At 34.1% G+C, this 19,074-nt stretch overlaps 1 protein-coding gene across 13 annotated transcripts in view; it reads right to left on the bottom strand.

Moving 5' to 3' along the window:
• Window positions 1-19,074, bottom strand: part of LOC18435600 (uncharacterized) — a 38,043-nt gene that overhangs the window by 7,095 nt on the left and 11,874 nt on the right. The window contains exons 4-5 of one of the 13 annotated variants that reach the window (XR_016045383.1): window positions 12,066-12,192; window positions 10,749-11,281 (exon numbers count right to left, since the gene is read on the bottom strand). The exons of 5 other annotated variants lie outside the window; for them this stretch is intronic. The gene's annotated coding sequence lies outside the window, so the exon portion shown is untranslated. Of the gene's footprint in view, window positions 1-567; window positions 1,142-7,269; window positions 9,250-10,748; window positions 11,282-12,065; window positions 12,193-19,074 lie in introns of those variants that run through there. 7 more of the 13 variants (XM_011625551.3, XM_011625552.3, XM_020668096.2 and 4 more) reach the window with 7 other exon arrangements.

Here is a 19,074-nt window from a genome sequence, read left to right as displayed (position 1 = left end):
AAATAACAATACTACAATGAAAGCTTATTGATGTAAGCTAAGAACTACAAGAATTTTGCCTCATCAAAACAACTCCTTTCTCTGTATAAAATTCATCTCATAAATCATCTAAGTTGGACGTCATGGGTTCCAACATAGCAACCAGAAACTGAATAAATCAATAAAATTAAAGCACCAATTCACCAGAAGTCCAAAACAGAAGTAATCCTGGATATGTTACAAGAATCCATACTGCGAAAATTCATTAATAATATAATGATGATGATAACAAATACACTAATATCAAAAAATATTGAGAATAGCGATAAAAATAACGATAATATGATAATATCAGAAGTTAAACCAGAAAGGAACAAACCAAATCATATAAATTTGATACACCATAAAAAAAAAACCCAACAAAAAAAGGGAAGGTTAAGAAAACCAACATAAAACGCTTGAAGAAACAATAAAGATAAAATCAAAAGCTGATTGATTTAGCAGATTTTTTTAATAACCATCTAAAGACTGGAAAGAAAAACCCAAAAAAGTAGAGAAAGATAAAAGAACTTATATCAAGAATCCTACCTGTACTAAAGCCGAGAAATCAGCTCACACAATCATCAAAAGACAATCTTTCACCTTTTCATCAGAAAAAAGGAATTGCCCATCCAAAAAATAAATTGCAAAAACATAAAAGAACTCATCCTCCTAACTTATCAAAAGACAAGAGCAAGAAAACCAGAAAAAAGGGGAAAAAACCATCGTTCCATGAATTAAAAAGCTTAACAGACATACCTCTTGGTTACCTTGAAGACGAGAAAAATTAGAAAACTAGAGAGAGAGAGAGAAATTGACCACGAAAAATAAACTTACAAGAGAGAGAGAGAGGGAACGAAGGGTGTGGAAAAGCCGTGAAGAGTACGCCAAGAGCCAAACAAACAAAAGCAGGAAGAGAGAGAAAGTTTATTTAGAGAGAGAAAGAGAGGTAGGAAGAGTAAAAAAAACGTGCCTTAACCCAGATCCGAGGCTAAGACTAGGGGCAAGGCTTTGACGAAGTGACGCGATCTCTACCGTTCGTTGGATGGCCGCCTTCGTCGTCGGACTGTTCGATTTCCAGGGGATTCGTGATAAAAACGGAACGGCTGTGCGCCTCTCTCTCTCTCTCTATTTGTGTGGTACAGTGCGTGGTGTTAGAGAGAGAAACATAAAAGAGAGAGGTGTTTGGAGAGATAAAGAAAGGGAGTTAGAGAGAGAAAGAGAGGGGTTTAGAGAGAGAGAGAGAGAGGGGTGGGGTCACGCAGACGCGTTCAGCCGCTTGCCTTCGTGGACCGCATGTACTTGAAGCATACAAGGCCCCCCCCCCCCCAAAAAACTCTCTCTCTCTCTCTCTCTAGATTCTAATAATGGGATCAAGTGGAATGTTAGGATTGTTCTCAGCCGTTGGATGTGAAATTTAACGGTTTGAAATTCACGACAGGGAACAAGAAATTTTGTCTTACTTTTGGTGTTTTGTACAAAAGTAATTACTATTCATCGAAATGGGAAGGAAAGGTTTCTAAGAGTCCACCGGCTCATACATTTAAATATGGTCTCTTTTTAAAATCTATTTTAGTGTTAAACTTTGGAATCAAAATTTTAGGGAATGAATATCTTAACCTCGATGTCTATGAATTTGAAAAAATAAAAATATATTTTTTAAATAAGAAATTTTTGGATAGACTTCTATCACCGCTAATTTCAATTTTAGATGTGACAACCATTTTTCAACGTCTATATTGTAGATGGATGTAGTCCGAGGACGCTATTGTAGAAGTGCATCTCCTGATGCACGAACTACTTCACAAATAGGAATTGTATAAGGTACGATAGTGGATGCAATTTCTACATTGTTTAGGCCTTACGGAAACAAAAAAAAAAAAAAAAAAAAGAAAAGAAAGAGAGTAAAGCCTCACTTTGAAACCTCGTCGGGAAAATACTTTGGGGAGCTCTAAATTTAATTTCTATTATCGAATGTCAAATTTGTAACTCAAAATATGGTACAAGTCTTGTGAAACTATAAACACTAGAAAATAGATGATACAAATAATGTGCTATAATATAAAACTAATTTAGGAAATAAAATCTTAATTTTTTCACAAACATAATATTCAAGGTCTAAATAATCGATTTCAAGGTTTAAAGATGCTGGGACCATAAATTTTGGTGAATTTTGAGATAAGATTTTTTTAAGCGGATTTGTCTTGTAAAAATCACCCCTAACATTCTTTCTTTTTCTCTTTTTTTTTTTTTTCTTCAGATTTTGAATATGGTAGTGATCCATCAACTGCCTGATGTCACATCTAACGGCTAAGGGATTATAACCTCTTGTACCAAAAATAAACAGTCCTAATGCATTTGTTTTCTTCTAAAACTATAAAGACCCTTTTTTTTATTTATTATTGTTCGAAAATATATTAGTACTATGTAAAGTAAGCAAACCCTTTTAACACCCACACTCCCAAATTGTTGGGATTAAAATCTAGTCCCCCCCCCCCCAACTAGAAGTTCTAAATATAAAGGAATTAGATAATTTTCCGGACCCATGCTCATAAAAAGATAACTTCTCCTGACTCTTACCAAAACTTCTGCAATTTTTGAGAACACAAGGAAACTTTCCCTAATAGTCTCTCATTAGAGTCCAAATGTATTGAGATTAGATTATCAAAATAATAGTTCTAAGTTCTCCCAAGTCTTTATATAAGGAGAGCTTTCTCTTGCCTCTATCTCTCTGTAACCCACCCCCTCCTCTCTCTCTCCCCTTTAGGGACTCCAATAGAGGAAGACAAACTCTGAAAGTGAAGTTAAAGCTCCACATTTGCAGAAAAATTGGCAGTCAGCTAAGAAGAGGGGGTGCTTTAAAAAGGAAGTATTTGTCAGTTCATAGCTTTCTTTATTATTTAGGGTAGGAAGAAAGGGAGTTTGTGGCCATGTGAAGTCCTTCATCTCTCTCTCCCCCCTTCTCTCTCTCTCTAATAACAAGTTGTATCAGTTTTCTTCAATTTTGAACATCTATATGAAGTTGTCAATAACACTACTGGGCTGTCGATGGGCAAGTAGGCCTGACCTAGGTTGAGCCTAGCAGGCCTAGGTTGAGCCTAGGAGGCCCGAAATGATTTTCGAGATGGAGCTTGGGTCAGCATGCTGGTCTAAAAAGCATGAAGAGTTGACGACCACAAAAGAAGTTTGTTGAGTTGGGTAGACAGTCAACATAAAATTTTATCAAAATTTTCAACAAATCTAGGTCAACATAGTCCAGGTCAACATGGATCCCAAAAACCTCTAAATATATATTACATATGTTAAATAAAACTTACAATCTTATATTTTCATGGAGCCCAGCCAAGCCAAGACCCCCCTTTTTTGGGCAGGCCCAAGCCTACCTTTCTTGCATTTCGGCAAGTCTCAAGCAAGGGCTGGCCTGGCCTATTGGCAGCCCAATACAATTGTACGTTCTTAACCTATAGAAAGAAGAAACATGTTGGGTTGTACCTAGTTTAGCTAAGGTGTCTGCCCCCATATTGCACGGTTGATTTATGAGTAAATTGAATATCCTTGATTAGTTATTATAGCACAAACACTTTAGGAGTCGCGCTTGTGTCAAGATTGTAACAACTGGGTTTTCATAGCACTACGTTTCAAGTTCCATTTCTATTTAAATTTGCCAAAAAAAATATATTATAGGGCACACACACTCTCTCTCCTTTACTTTGGTTTGATGGGTTGGGTAGGATTTCAACCCAATACATGGTATTGGGGCCATTACACCTAGACCACTCAGCCTTGGCATTATCTCCTCTTTATAGCCTTTTGTGAGTTGTTAAAGACTTAAGAGTTTACAACTTATAGTATTGAAATCAAGATATAGATTACTTTCTAAGAAAACCTTCATCTGGGACCATCTGGGAGTTTCACTTATAAGTTCTCATTTACACTTATAAGTTCTCATTCAGTGTTATTTGATTTGGAAAGTATATGCAACAAGATTGTTTACCTTTAAAATGCCGCAACTATCCGCAGCCATTTGATGAGAAATCGGGTGGTTGTGAGTGTGTAATTGATCACGCTATTTATATTTCTCAAATTTATGCAATTGATCATGCTAATTTTTATTTCTCAAATTTGAGAATTGATCATGCCAGTGGTCCAATAAAATTTTTCTTGGACTTTGTCCAAACCCCAGCAGCCTCATTTCACGTGAGTGAGTATGACCTTCTTATACTAAATATAAATAATCTTATAAAAATTAAATTTTCTTTTGATAATAAAAATGTATAAGAGTGTTTACCTCTTTAAAAATAAAGTCATTATCAAAGTTGGTCATCATATGTGAAATTAAGTGGTCGGGAGTATACCATTCACTATATCCTGAATCTAGAAATTGTTTTTTAGATTTTGCACTGAAAAAAAATCGATCATGCCAGTGGTGCACTTCACTATTGTTTTCTAAGCTGTCATGCTTGCTAATTTTGTGATTTTTTTTTTCATAGTTTTTTAGGGTAAATAATACTCATCTCATCATCATCACTGTTGCCTTTACCCAATTAATTTGGGTTGCCTACACGCTATTCTACTTCTCCGTACTTCCAACTTTATTATTTGTTGTAATTAGTAGTTTTGCATGCTAATTTTCTGATATTCCATGGTTTTCAAGGGCAAATAATATTCCTGTCCTTTGTTAAACTTATTTAAAAGTGAGACCACACTGTAGAAAGTGAAGCCCACCAATTGTATTGAATTTTATGAAATTTACCATAAAAGAGGAGCTAATCTTTTCGTGTTACTATATTTATGGTGGGCTTTGATAGAAGCATCTCTCGATCACTAATTCACTGTCACCTCACTGCATTTTATATGTTCGACCAAGTCAATCGTTAAGATACACTTTATAAAAAAGACAATGTGACCATCTACTTTTAGTACAAGATGGTGACAATTAATCATGACCACTAGATGTGAAATTGGATGATTGCATTTATTCCATTGACCAAGCTCAAACTTGTAAAGAAATTTTTTGAACTGGGGAACGCAAAATCGAACTGGAATGGTCAACCGGACATGGGCCCAGAAGCTGTTTAATCGGCCTAATCGGTAAACTGACAGATTCAACCGCTCTAACTGGGCAAGTCCCAGACGGTCAAAAAATGTTGCAAAAAAAAAAATACAAAAAAAAAACTACTAAAATATGAAAATAAAAAATGATTAAAACAAAATATATTCAAATGAAGTTGAAAATTAATGAAAAAAATAGATTTTAATGAATCGATTTGTGCCTAAGGTTATTTTTAAAATTTTATGAAAAAGATGGAAAAATATAAAAATGAGTATTAATAACTATTTTTTAAAAATATTTACCATAATATAAAAAATATTAAAAATACATTACAAATGAAATTTCTTATTTTTTGAAATTTATATACATTTTTTTGATTTTTTTTTTAAATACCAGTTGTTCACCAAAACCGGAACCGGCCACTGGCCGGTTTCGATCTAACCGTACAATTAACAGTTAGATCACCCTGTTTGAGAACACTACATCAGATGGTGATAAGTAATTGTGACATCCTTGTATATAATCCCTAATAAAAAATCATATCATTCCCCAAGAAACCCATTTAAATATATATTTTTGTTTTTTTTTAACATAACTTGTCTAATAGAAGCTCGATCCAGCACTTTGGGATAAAAGGATTTCAATCCCAGACGTTTGTTAAATTTAGGGATCTCAAACTGCAAAATTGAGGATACAGCTCCCAGGTTAATGGGATCCAGATCCCTCGTATCTAAATCATGCATTCATGAATATGTGAAATAGAGCCTCCAGCATTGTGAAATTGAGTTTTTTTGACATTGATAACAAAGATCATTAGCACATTTCGAGTCTCATGCCCTGACCAAACCCGTCTTCCCCAACCCACCACCCTCTTTCCAACTTCCTTGCTCATAATCTCTCTCTCTCTACAAGAGCATATTATCTACAAATTCTAAAATCTAAATTGGCTTTTGGTGTAATGAAGTATTTGAGAAACAGTCCCAATGCCCACAATGGCAACCAGGGTTTGAAATTTTATTTAAAATTTTTAATATTTTTTAAATCTACCATTCGGACCTACCGAGATCTGATCTAGATCGTTAATACAACTATTTATAGATATCTGCCCCACCAATCCAAGTTTCGAAACACATAAATTAAAAAGTAATTTAATCGTGATAGCTTTCAACGGAAATCACATAGTCATGGAATCACGTGGGAAGTTGACGAATAATCACAAATATATTGGATACATCGCAACTTGTAAATGAAGGACATAGGCAAGTTTGCATGAGTTATGTCATGCTCATTGTTTTATTTTCCCAAGAAAATTAAGTTGGCAACAATTACTATGGTGTAGGGTTCAAATCCCAATCTACAACAGAAAAAATAGGCGCAATTTTTATAGAAAAAATAGGTGCAATTTTTATAGAAAAAGTGTTTTATGAGTCAGCACACTCACTAACCCGCACAATCACAAACGTCCATTTTTAAGATGAACATCGACAACTAGAGATTCCTATCCAATGGATAGGAAACTTTTTAATAAAAATATTTTAAAATTTTATGTTATTATATATATATATTTATATTCATGATAGTCATAGTGTAAATCATTGATCACAACAAATTTAAATCCAAGATCAATACAAATAATGGGTCTTAAAAGAGCCGCATGCAAATGGTATGAGTTGGGGACGTACAAAAACCGGGCCCATATTTATAAAAGGTGGTAAGCTCCCGTTGGGGTATACTATTCTCTCTCGTGTAAAACATATGCTAAGAACACCTTTTAGAACTCACATTTTAGGGATGTAATCTCTAGAACTCATAAACTAATGTTAATAAAAAAATTCCTAGATAAACTCTGTGTATTAGAAAGCCCCAAGATTATATAGAGACCGTTCAATTTTTTAAGAGCTAGATCTAAGAATCACAAAACTCAAAATTCATTTTTTCTTTTATTAAAAACATTTATATAGTAGTTCTTATGTGATTCCTAAGCTTTTTATATTAAAATAAATTTTCTAAATAGGTGTTTTTTACAAGGGAGTGATCACATAATATACGTGCACCACAATAAAACGTGACAACAAATGCAATTTTGGATAGGAAATTCTTGAAATGTCCTGCACATAAGATGGTAGACTTGAAATGAATGGTCTAAAATTACAAATATTACAATAAAGACTGTTTTTAGGACTGATATTTTTTGTCGGTTTTTGGTTTTAGTGTGGTGTACATAATGTTCAGCCTTTAACAATCAAAGTATGGTGCACTTTCAAACTTTGCCATGAGATGCAAATTTTCCATAAAAAATTCTTGAGATGTTGTGAGAATATATTTTTATCTCTAGTTATGAAATTCTAAGCTCCGAAAATGTGGTTCAAATCAAAAGATCCATAAAGGCATGAAAATCTTGAAAATGGATGTTTCACATGAAGTGTTGCAATATATACTATTTTTAAGACTTGAAACCTCTTTTTTTCTCCTCATCTATATATCTCGATGTTGATATGATCAAGTAAATATCATTTTGACATCAAAGTAACCTTTTCTTAAAAGATTTTATAGACGCACTTTAATTCTACATTTTAAGAGGTCAACCTTACATAAACCCGTTTGGTTTTCGAGAGATCGTAACAGGGTTTTCTAGCACCCAAACTATATTTTCCAATACGATTTGAGGTGCAGCTTTGTAAAACAGCCCTACAGAAGCTTTTCCCCAAAATTAATAGATTAAGTGTTTTGGTATAGCATTCTCAAAGGTGAGGAAAATATACAAATTCCAACTATTAGACTTGCAATGACTTGAATGATGAATCCAATATCTTGTATTCTAATTTCATACTAGTCCTAACCAAGAACTTAAGACCCTTTTTTGTTTTGAAAGTTTACTTGAAGAGACCCATGTGACTTGCAATGACTCAAATTTTGGTCAACTCCCAAATTGGGAACTCACAAATAAAAATGTATAGGAAAAATATATAAAGCGACCATTGACTTTTGATACAAGGTGATCACAACTAATCTTGATCATTAGATGGTGAAATTTGATGGTTGCATTTATTCCATTGACCAAGCTCAAACTTCAAAAGAAATTTTCTCAAATTTCGTAACACAACTAAGTTATTAAAGTTCACATGGGATGGTTATAAATAATTGTGACTTCCCTGTATAAACGGTAAATAGTCTTATTGTATACAACCTCAAATTCTTGCGACTTCCTTGTATGAAAGGTAAATCGCCTTATTATATACGACCCCAAATTTTTGTGACTTCCTTGTATGAAAGGTAAATGGTCTCATTGTATACAACTTCAAATTTACATATTTCTATTTCTAGAAAATATTTTTTAAATAATTTTGAAAATATACATATTTAGATATGCAATGACTTCAACCTTTTAAATTTCTTATTTTAATATAATTCCATCCCAAAGAAATAATTGATTGGTGATGGATACCAATATAGGGAGAATAGTCACATTGAACATAAAAAGCAACACACAAAATATCACCTGAACAGTTTCACATCTATATGTGGTATGGGGACTTACTTATGGCCTCATTTAGTGTATGGTCTTTAATAGATCAGAATAGTGGAATAGGATTTGTTTAGCCACCCCCAATTAATTGAAAAATTACGAATGCTATAAAATAGGCCAAATTTATAATTTTCTTTTAGAACACAACCAATTGACCAATTTAAGTAATGAAAAGGAGCAATTCTGGGACAGTCGGCATGCCCCACAATCCCAAAAAGCCTGAGAATATATGCTCAAAAGGGGCCTCCCAGCTATTATCAAAGCTTAATTATTAAAATTTTGTATACATTATCTTATATTTAATTAGAACTTCGAATATCTTGCCACTATAATAAAAGCTTAATTATGAAAAGTACGTCCACATTATTTTATATTTAATCATAACTTTCAACATCTAGCCATAAAACCAACGGTAGTTTGGAACAAGGCTTGAACCAATAAAGCAAAAGCTAACGACTTTCGATGTATTCTAAAGAGGAATGTAACACCAATAAAGCAAAAGATACCAAAACGCAAAGGCCGCTTAGGGCAAAGGTAGGTGTAGAGAGAGAGACCATGGTTGGCAATGGACCCGACCAGACCTGGTTCTCGAAGGATAGATCCTACCTTGAGCCAAAATTTGAACCCGAAAGGTCGGATCCAGGTCCAAAACCTGGACAAGAATACTATTAGGGCTCGGTCCGGGTCTAGTTGTACCCAACCCAAATAATATGGACATATGTTAAGTGGGTACTCATAAATGTTGACAACACTACATTTGCTTAGGGATTTCCAGTTATTACGTAAAACAATAAAAAATGTAGTACAATACTGTAAATATTGCCAATAATATGATGTATGATGGTAAAAAAAAAAAGAAAGGCAAAAGAAAAAAGCTAAAAAAAGCCAAAAAACGAAGAAGCTCAGAATCATAGGTCGGCAATGGACCAGACCAGACCTGGAACTTGACAGGTAGACCCAAAACCTAATAGGTGTAATTTTTGGACATGAATGATCGGGTTCAAGTAAAAAATCTAGACCGGAATACTATATAGGTTTGAGGGCCAGACCCGACCCACTGCCACCCCTAAGAGAGAGAGAGGAGGTGGCTAGGTAAGAAATAGAGAGGAGAGATAAGAAAGGAGGGAAAAAATGGGTAGGAGAGAGAGTGAGGCGAAAGAGAGGAGAGAGAGTGGAGGGCAAAGGTGGGAGGAGAGAGAGAAAATGGAGGGCATAGGTTGGTAGAGAGAGAGAGGGAGAGAGAGGGAGGGAGTGAGAAAGGCAGGGCAGGTGGAGAACAAGTGACCTCCTCATTGGTCCAAAAAGGGGAGGGAGGAGAGAGAGAGTCAAGTGGGGAACAATTTACCTACCTACCCATACTCACCGATCCAAAAGGAAAGAGAGAGGGGAAAGTGGGGAACAGGCCCTCCTCATTGGCCCAAAAGGCCTGATGAATCATCACAATGACACGTGTCAAACAATACAAAGCATTAATCATCAGACACGTGGCAACCAGGGAATTCAATATTGCTGGTGCAAAGAATGGGTGGCTTTCAATCGCTCAGAAAAATAAATAAAAAAATGCAAGGGGGTAAGACATGGGAATTGTGTCGCCAGGTGAGGTGGGGTATAAAAATGATAGTAATCTTGAGTCCATTCTAGGATATATGTATGTGATATTGTGTGACTCGTCCTATTTTGTAGAAAGTGATATTTGTGGACCTTGTCTTCACAACGTTCGTCTCTTGTCTCTACCCTCACAAAGCATCTCATACGTCACCACCATTTCTCTCTCTCTCTCTCTCTCTAGCATCTCATATGTCAGCACCATCTCTCTCTCTCAAGGTACATATATGTTGTTTCACCGCCATCTCTCTCCCCATGATAAAGATTTTTTGTTTTGTTTGGGCGATTTTTCAGATAAATTAGGGAGTTGCTCTTTTTAAGATGTCAATGTGTGGTGTTAGCACGATCGAAAAAATGAAAACCACAACTTGGTAATTAGGTATGCGGGTGCTACTACCACCACCCAGCCCCATGATAAAGACCCATGACAAACAAAGTCCACCGGTTAAATAATTTCAAATGATACAACACCTGACTTTCAAAAGGCCTCTCTCTCTCTCTCTCTCTCTAGCAACGCTTGTGTACATGTATTCGAAAAAGGCCAAGTTTTATGTGAATTGGCGGACTTAGAGCCAGCTGACCCACAAACCCCTATCTTTAAAATGGATGGATGTCTAAAAGTGCTACGGACATGATTGCATATAGATGGTGCACAAACAAACTCCCCATAAAATATATCTTAAATTATAAAAATTTTGTTTCGTCATTTCATAATCAGTTGGCCTAGATCATGAATCTCTAATAATTTGGATAAAAAATCTATCTTTAAGATGGATTTTAGAGGGGGGCGCATGAGTACATATGAGTGAGTTGAATCGTAGAAACCTGATCCAGATAAATGAGCTGCATGTGCGAACTGGTTGCGGAAAGTGCTCAAGTCGTGATCAGTGTTTAAAAAGTCGGGCTCAAGCTCCAGCTCGCCAAGAATTATTAATCGGAAAACATAAACCATAGACAGATTTGAAGACTCGGGCGATTTAGATCATTAGCTAGTGCAAATCCAGTGCGACTCAAACGAGTTCTACATCAGGTCGGCGATTTTTCAAACACGGGTTATGATCGCGAAACCACATATTTTCCTGGGAGCCAAAGACCAAATGTGAGTATGAACGACTGGTCATTTCAAAATGGATATAAGTCTATCATGAGCCTCTTCCTTACCCAAATGATGGACCTTCTAGACTTTTTCTCATTTTGCAGTTTTCAGAGAAATTTACTCGTATACCTCCATTTTAAAAAATTGTTACTACAAAAATTCCCATGTATATTATGCACATATTCCTTTTATCCAACTTTTTTTTCTTTTTTTCAATTTTATCCACACTTACAGAGATAAAAAATCCATAGTTACTACTACCTAATCATCTTTTTTTTTAATTTATTTAAGTGACTTTTCACTTTGGATGTTGAAAATCCAAAATCACCTTTGACTTCATTTTAGATTTTGAATACTTGAAGTTGCATAAAAATCTTAATTAGAATGCAACTTCTAATATTAAAATTCCGAAATCAAAAGTGACTTTGGATTTTCAACCTCCCAAATGAGTTCAATATTTTGCCTAAAAGTTGACTTAAAATAAAAGACATGACTATAATAATCGAAAATCTAACGCAATTTGTAACTTTGGATATTCAATCTCTAGAGTCAAGAGTAAAATTGAAATAAAAAAAAAAGATGGACAAATGGGACATACACAATATACAAAAATTAAGGGGGATTTTTATAATTATAATTTTTAAATAGGATATACAGGTAAATTTCTCTTGTTTTAAACGTCGGTCTATAGCTACTTATTTTTAAGAGATCAAAGCATGAATTGTTTTTTGTTTTTTGGGTAATTCAATGGAGAAGACAGACCATACCCGTTTTTTCAATAGATTAGGGAGGTATATTTTGAAAGTGTTAAGTGGGGGTGTTAGCAATCGAAATGGATACCACGATGTAGTAACTGGGTGTGGGGACGCTACCACCATGACCTCAATCCCTTTCCTAATCAAAACATAAGTTGCTTAGCCGAAACAAATAATAATACAAAAAAGTAAACAAGAAAAAAAGACTCGCAACTTTTTTCACTATTTATGCTCTTCTCTACCGATCCTCGTCTCATTCATTTCTCCATGAAATTGCAAAAGATTTATATATATATATGTAGTTGTTTTATTTTTTTACTGCTTTTTCTAAAAAAAGCGAAGACCTTAAACTTCATCTTAATCCGTCCCAAGCTTCGATAAAGGAAGTGAAGATCATTAGCATTCCACTATTTTTTAAGCTCCAAATTTATGGGTTCTAGATGGAAATAGATTTGCTGTGACTTGAAATGTATTTTCGGTTCTAAAGCCCATGAAAACCAAGGCTGGCTCATGAGCCTAAAACTTTTCCATGGGAATGTACCAATTTTGGTTCTAGAAACTTAGTTACCATTGTAGACAAAATCTTTAGCGTGAAATAGGGGTATAGAATAGGCCAGGCTGTATTCCAAAAATAATTTCACTCTTAACCCATCTTATTAGCTGTATTCCAAAAATAATTTCAGTCTTAACCCATCTTATTGGCTGTATTCCAAAAATAATTTCACTCCTAACACATCTTATTACATTTTGCAAGTGGAGATCATAGAAGGCCTCAAGACTGCTTAGAATAACACAAGGGAATTACAAAAATTTTGCTCAGTGTTTTAAAATCAGGATCGACGTGGCCGATCATTCATCCATAGATCCGTGTCGAATTGCCAATGGCAATCTGAATTGGGTTTAGAGCGGTCCGTATCAGTGATCCAAAAGAATTTAAAATAAATGAAATAAAAGAAATATTTAAATACGAGTTTATCGATGGGAATTTACAAAAAATTCTAAAAAAATATTAGATAAACTTAAAAAAAATATATAAATATATATATATAAAAAGGGTTTCATGCGAGAACCCAACCGAACGTATCACCCCAGAACCAATTCTCTCACAAGTGATTCCCATATGCATCAGCTATCCAAAAAAAAATCACCAGGTTCTGAAACAATGCTTTTTCCCCAAGTACCCATGAACATAGGTGGAATCTAGGGTTTTTATATTTCTAATTTGACCTAAGACAGTCTTGGGCTAAGACAACAAGGTGAAGACATGGCTCGTAGCGGTCCCTAGGGTGTCAGTTTGGGTTTCACTCCAGTTGTAACTAAGACCAACATTAACCCCACACTTCAACTAAATTCTAGTTTGCATTTATTTATAGGCAACCTAAAATGTATAAAAATGATCCATATGCTCACCACCATGAGGGTATCACCGTCCGATGGATCATACGGAAGGAGTGGGTCCCACCAGAAAAAAAGTGATTGATTAATGGGATGTGACGCTTCAAGTGTTCACATTGAATTTATAATTTCTACAATTTCTATAAAAGTTCGCATATCGATGTATCCGCATATCGATGTATCCGTAACTATAGAGGTAAAGTGCACATTCAAATTTTATCATGGTATATAATTTTGATGTAAAATATTTTTAAGATTATCTCAAAATTTATTTTTATATCTAATTATAAAATTTTAAATTTAAAAAATGGTTAAAATCAAATAGATCTATAAACATATGAAAATCTTGAAAATGAACGGTATAGATAATATGTTGTAAAATGCATTATTTCTGAGGCTTCAAATCTTTTTATTTTTCATGATCGTACATCTCGATGTCGAGATGATCAATCGAAGGGTTCTTCAACATTAAAACTACCTTTCCCGATGGATTTTTGAGGTGCAATCATAGTTCTACATTATAAGGTTGCATCCTTATATAAACTTTTACCTTTTATAAATTAGATTCACATGGCATATGGCAATCATGTCTCTAACAAGGACGCACCCAATACAAAAGAACAAATAATTCAAATAAAAAAAGTCCAAATTCACATATATTTTAGAGGTCATTTTTATTTGAATTTCTTTTTTATTTTGGCTAGTATTCCCATTAAACGTGCATATACACCTCAAATTTCATATGAATCTTGTATAAAAGAAATAAAAAACTCAATTAAATTATAGCCCTCATATCGGCCAACATTAAATTTGAACAATTTGAAGGGTGCATAATTTATGATTATGGATGTCATACTGTTGATTAGGCCAAGGTATTCTACGCCCCCAGGAGAAAATGTTCATTTACTCCTTCAGGTAAAATCCCTTTAGAACCCCAAATTTTGAGAATGCAATCTCTTCAAACTGTATATTAACCTCAACAAAAAAAGAATTCCTAATTGTAACCTCCATTCACTTGAAAAAAAAAAAAAAAATCCCATCAAGATTGAATAGATTCCGTCTCGTTTTTAGATGTGGCAAGATCTAAGATTTTAAAAATCTCAAATTTCAAACATTTTTTTAAGAATAATCATCTATTAATTTTTAAGTGGTTCCAAAAATTTCAAAATTGAAGAAATCCTCCGAAGTCTTATGCATCCGAGGAAAATAAGTATAGTACGGGGGCTTTGATTAATTAATATCTACGCGTCCCTAAACCCCACCTCCACTGTCCATGGATGGCAGTGTGATAATCCACATGGTCATATTTTTTGTTTTTTATTACTAGTTATTGAGCACTTTTAGAGTACTCCCATGGGAGCACACCATTCAATGGAAAAAATAATAAGTAAAAGTATCTTGTCCACATCAGGTCGACATGAGAATCATCGCCCAATTAGTATATCTTAAATACTGAAAAAAGAAAAAACAGATCTGAGTTCTAAAAACTTAGATCGGCCATCCCCAAAAAAATCAAGAAAAATATCTTGTCCACATCAGATCGACGATTAGAAGGGTGCAGGTTCAGATTTCATAAGGCCATTCCAATGGCCAATGGTCGAGATTTCACAAGGCCATGACCAATGGCCAAATACCAATTTCAAGGGGCACCCTCCCAATGGTTCAGATTTCACAAGGCCATCTCTAATGGCCAAAAACCAATTTCAACATTTTATTTTTTATTGATTACTTAAATAATACATTTCTCTTATGTTTACAGTGTGGATTCATTTTTGTAAATATAAAAAACTACGCTAAAAATAAAAAGTACTTTAAATAAAAAGAGTAATTTACATACCGGCACAAAAACAAACATGCAATTACAGCATGAGGCTTTTTTCCTGAAAATTTCACACAAGGTTGGTCCTCCATTGGTTTTTTTATTTATTCCATTTTACCTACCGGTCCCATTTTAGTTTTTTCGCAAACATAAGGTTCTGTCCTATGTTTGGAACACTTCAACGCCAATCCGATGGCTGAAATATCAGATGACCCTAAAATGAGAAGTTTGATGTCATGGACATCAGACCGCTAGGAAATAGGCACAGAACCAATGGTCCAAGGTCGTCGACCTAAGACCACTCTCTAAGTTTCCTAAAGCCACAGAATTAGCAGCCGAAGGTCCTTGACCTCAGACCACTCTCCTTGAGGCTTAAAACCGTTGTATTAGCAAAATTCTGAGGTCCAGGACCTCAAATCGTTATCGATGTGGCCTGAAGCCCCAATGCTTCCGGTCAAAGGATAACCTCAAACCGGTCTAAAAGTGACCTAAATACTAGGATACAACCCTACATTCGAGAAAAGAAAAAGTAAAAATAAAATAAAAACCGGTCCAACCCTACATTCTAGAAAACAAAAAGTAAAAATAAAAAAAAAATCGGTCGCTAACATTAGACCAAGAGGCAAAATGGAAAAAATAAAAAAAATCAAAGCACGACCTTGCACATAATTTTAAGGGGAAAAAAAAAGGCTCAGATTGTGTTTTCAGGTTTATTTTCGTGGTTGTACATAAACCATTTAATTAAAAAATTAACTAAAATACCCCTAAATTTATTTTGATCTCTAAAACTAAAGCACAAATTTCAAATTCATATTGCTTAAATAAAAATTTAAAATAAACACCAAAAATCATTTTTCGCCCTTAGAGGAGAGGTTGGTTCAATCTGAACCATAAAAAGGCGTTTGTGCACCTTTTAATCGCCCACAGCTTGTGGACCTTGTACCGACCCAAAAATCAGACCGTCTCTCTTCAATCTTAGGATTTTATTCATTTAAAATTTTACAATTTTCTTTTTTTAAGTTGGGAACCAAGTTGAGGAGGTTGCATCTCCAAAATGTGCATTGTAGAGAGGCTCCTACGATTTTAAGAGAGAAAGAGAATATACAATATGCTCCTACAGGAGCACAAAATCTCATGGTTTATCTAATTTAATACAGAGAGATCAATTGGAAATGTATTGTCAATAAATTTTGGCTTTATTTTTCTTTTTCTTTTTCTTTTCTTTTCTTTTCATTTCTTTTTTTTAGTCCATGGGGTAGGTTAGAGGGACCAAGAGTCCCACACCACTAAGCTCCAAGGAAGAAATCCGCACATATCAACATCCAATTTGATAGCAATATAATCAATTCACATGTATCACTATCCAAATTGATATCCACTATAATCAATATACAAGCAATCACTTCATTACCTAATCACTCCTCTACCTTTGCAATAACTAGGCTATGATCGTGGCTTGAAGTTCAAGGTTATCTAATGCAATTAAATGGTTGGAAACAACATGGATAATCAAGTTATTATCTCCTAATTTTGTTTATAAAGCCAAAAGCCAAATCATAGTTATAAAGAAATGCCTAGTGAGGTCGGACCACCGCCAACCAATACTTTGGTCGGTCTTATTCAAAACAAAAACTGAATTTGATAAAAAATTAGTCAAAACTGATATTTGATTGTTTTGACCGATTAGACTGGCTAGTTTTAATATTATGCTTATTGCTTCTTTTTTTCTAAAAATGAAATCCAACAAGTCGGTCTTTGAATTTGGTAAAAAATTAATCAAAACTGATATTTGATTGTATTGACCGATTAGAAAACTGAATTTGGTAAAAAATTAATCAAAACTGATATTTGATTGTATTGACCGATTAGACGGGCCATTTTAATATTATGTTTTTTTTTTCTTTTTTTTCTCAAAAATAAAATCCAACGAGTTCCACCAATGGTCGGATCAATTTAACCGGAGTATACCTCTCACATGTTCCCTAGCCGACCGTGATAACTATTATAAAACTAGTATGCGTCTAACCTAATTATCATCTTCCAAATTTGCTTCTAAAAGCAAAAGAAAAGCTCACAATTGATAATGATCGAGATTCACTCAATCTTTATCCATTAAAGTAAGCTTTGAATTAAAAAGCCCATAACTTATCCATTTGGAATCTCTTCAGCATGCAATGATTAAAAGGGTGTGATTTTCGTAGAACGAGGACAGCGGATTTACAAAATTTGGTGAAGCTACAAAAAAAAAAAAAAAAAGATAGTTTTGAGCCAAAAATCTTTTTCTTTTTAGATAAGGAAAGGTTAATGCCTTAGGTAAGAGCCTCACTTTAAAACAAGTCGAAAATTGCAGTTCAGAAACAAAAAGCATTCGAATTGATAATTTCAACATCAACCATTATGGTCTTGAGAAAAAATCCAAATTCCAAGCCTTAAAAATAGTGTACAACACATTATTATGATTGTCCATTTTTAATTATGGGTATGGTTTCTATGCAACCTTAAACAATCCAATTAAAGCGCACTTCTAAGTTTTATCATAACATGTAATTTGGGTGTAACTAAAAATCTATTTTCATATCTAATTATAAAATTTTAAACTTCAAAGTGGTTAAAATCAAATAGATCTATAAACATATGAAAATCTTAAAAATGGACGATCTAGATAATGTGTTGCAAGATGCACTATTTTTGGGACTCAAACTCTCTTTCTTTTTTTTTTTTTTCCATATTCATACATCTCGATGTCGAGATGAACAATTAAAGGGTTTTTCAATATTAAAACATCCTTTTCCGATAGATTTTAGAGGCACATCTTTAATTCTACAGTTGCAACCTTATACAAACTTTTTCCTTCAAGTATGGGAAAAATTTATATAGAGCCAGGGCTCCAAACAATCAAATTTGAGCCTTCCTCAAAATTTTCACCAAAAGAAGTTCTTTTGATGCTCAAATATCTTCAAACATCCAAACATCAAGAAATATGGACATCAGAAAAAAATGAATTTAAAGTTTCGAAAATAGTATATTTTGTAACACATTTTTAGACTGTCAATTTTCAAGATTTTCAAGTTTTCATAGATCTATCAATCTACACTATTTTTGAAGATTTAAACTTTATAAATAAATATAAAAATATATTTTAAAGCTATCACAAAGATTTCCAATATTAAAACCATATTTTTTGACACTAAGATAGCTCTAATTTGATTGTTTAGAGCCTAGGCTAAATACAAACCGCACCTTTTAGGTATTCCCATCTGGAAGATCTATAATATTTTTTGAATTACAAATTTAATTATAAGTGGTAAAATAGAGTTTCGAGCCATCATAGGAGTTTCTACGCCCAAAGTATATTTTCTAGATGAGGGTTTGAGATGAAGGTTACGTTTTTTTCATAAGCCCCGGGCCTTATAGAAAACGCATCCTTATGATAATTATAAAACTTCTGGTAGCCTCAAAAAGTATATTTTCATCCTTATGGAATTTATAGCTCCAAAATTAATGTAAATCCAACATCTGAACACTTGAAATGAATAGTTTAAAAAACGAGCAACGATCCAATGCAACGGTGGTATCATAATATAATGCAACGACACTTCTAGAAAACCATGTTTGTGATATTTGTATGACCTCAAATTTTGTACACACACTCTCTGCCCCCCCCCCCCCTCCCCCTAAAAAAAAAGTTCAATTTCAACCGCCAGATATGTTTAAAATGAATCCCCTCCAAAAACGAAGCCCCCCCCCCTCCCCCTAAAAAAAAAGTTCAATTTCAACCGCCAGATATGTTTAAAATGAATCCCCTCC

The sequence above is a fragment of the Amborella trichopoda genome, chromosome 12, assembly GCF_054954075.1.
Source record: "Amborella trichopoda isolate Santa Cruz 75 chromosome 12, AtrichopodaSantaCruz75HAP2 v2.0, whole genome shotgun sequence".
Taxonomy (NCBI): domain Eukaryota; kingdom Viridiplantae; phylum Streptophyta; class Magnoliopsida; order Amborellales; family Amborellaceae; genus Amborella; species Amborella trichopoda.
Note: the sequence above shows the minus strand (reverse complement) of the source record. Positions and strands in the feature narration are given on the sequence as shown.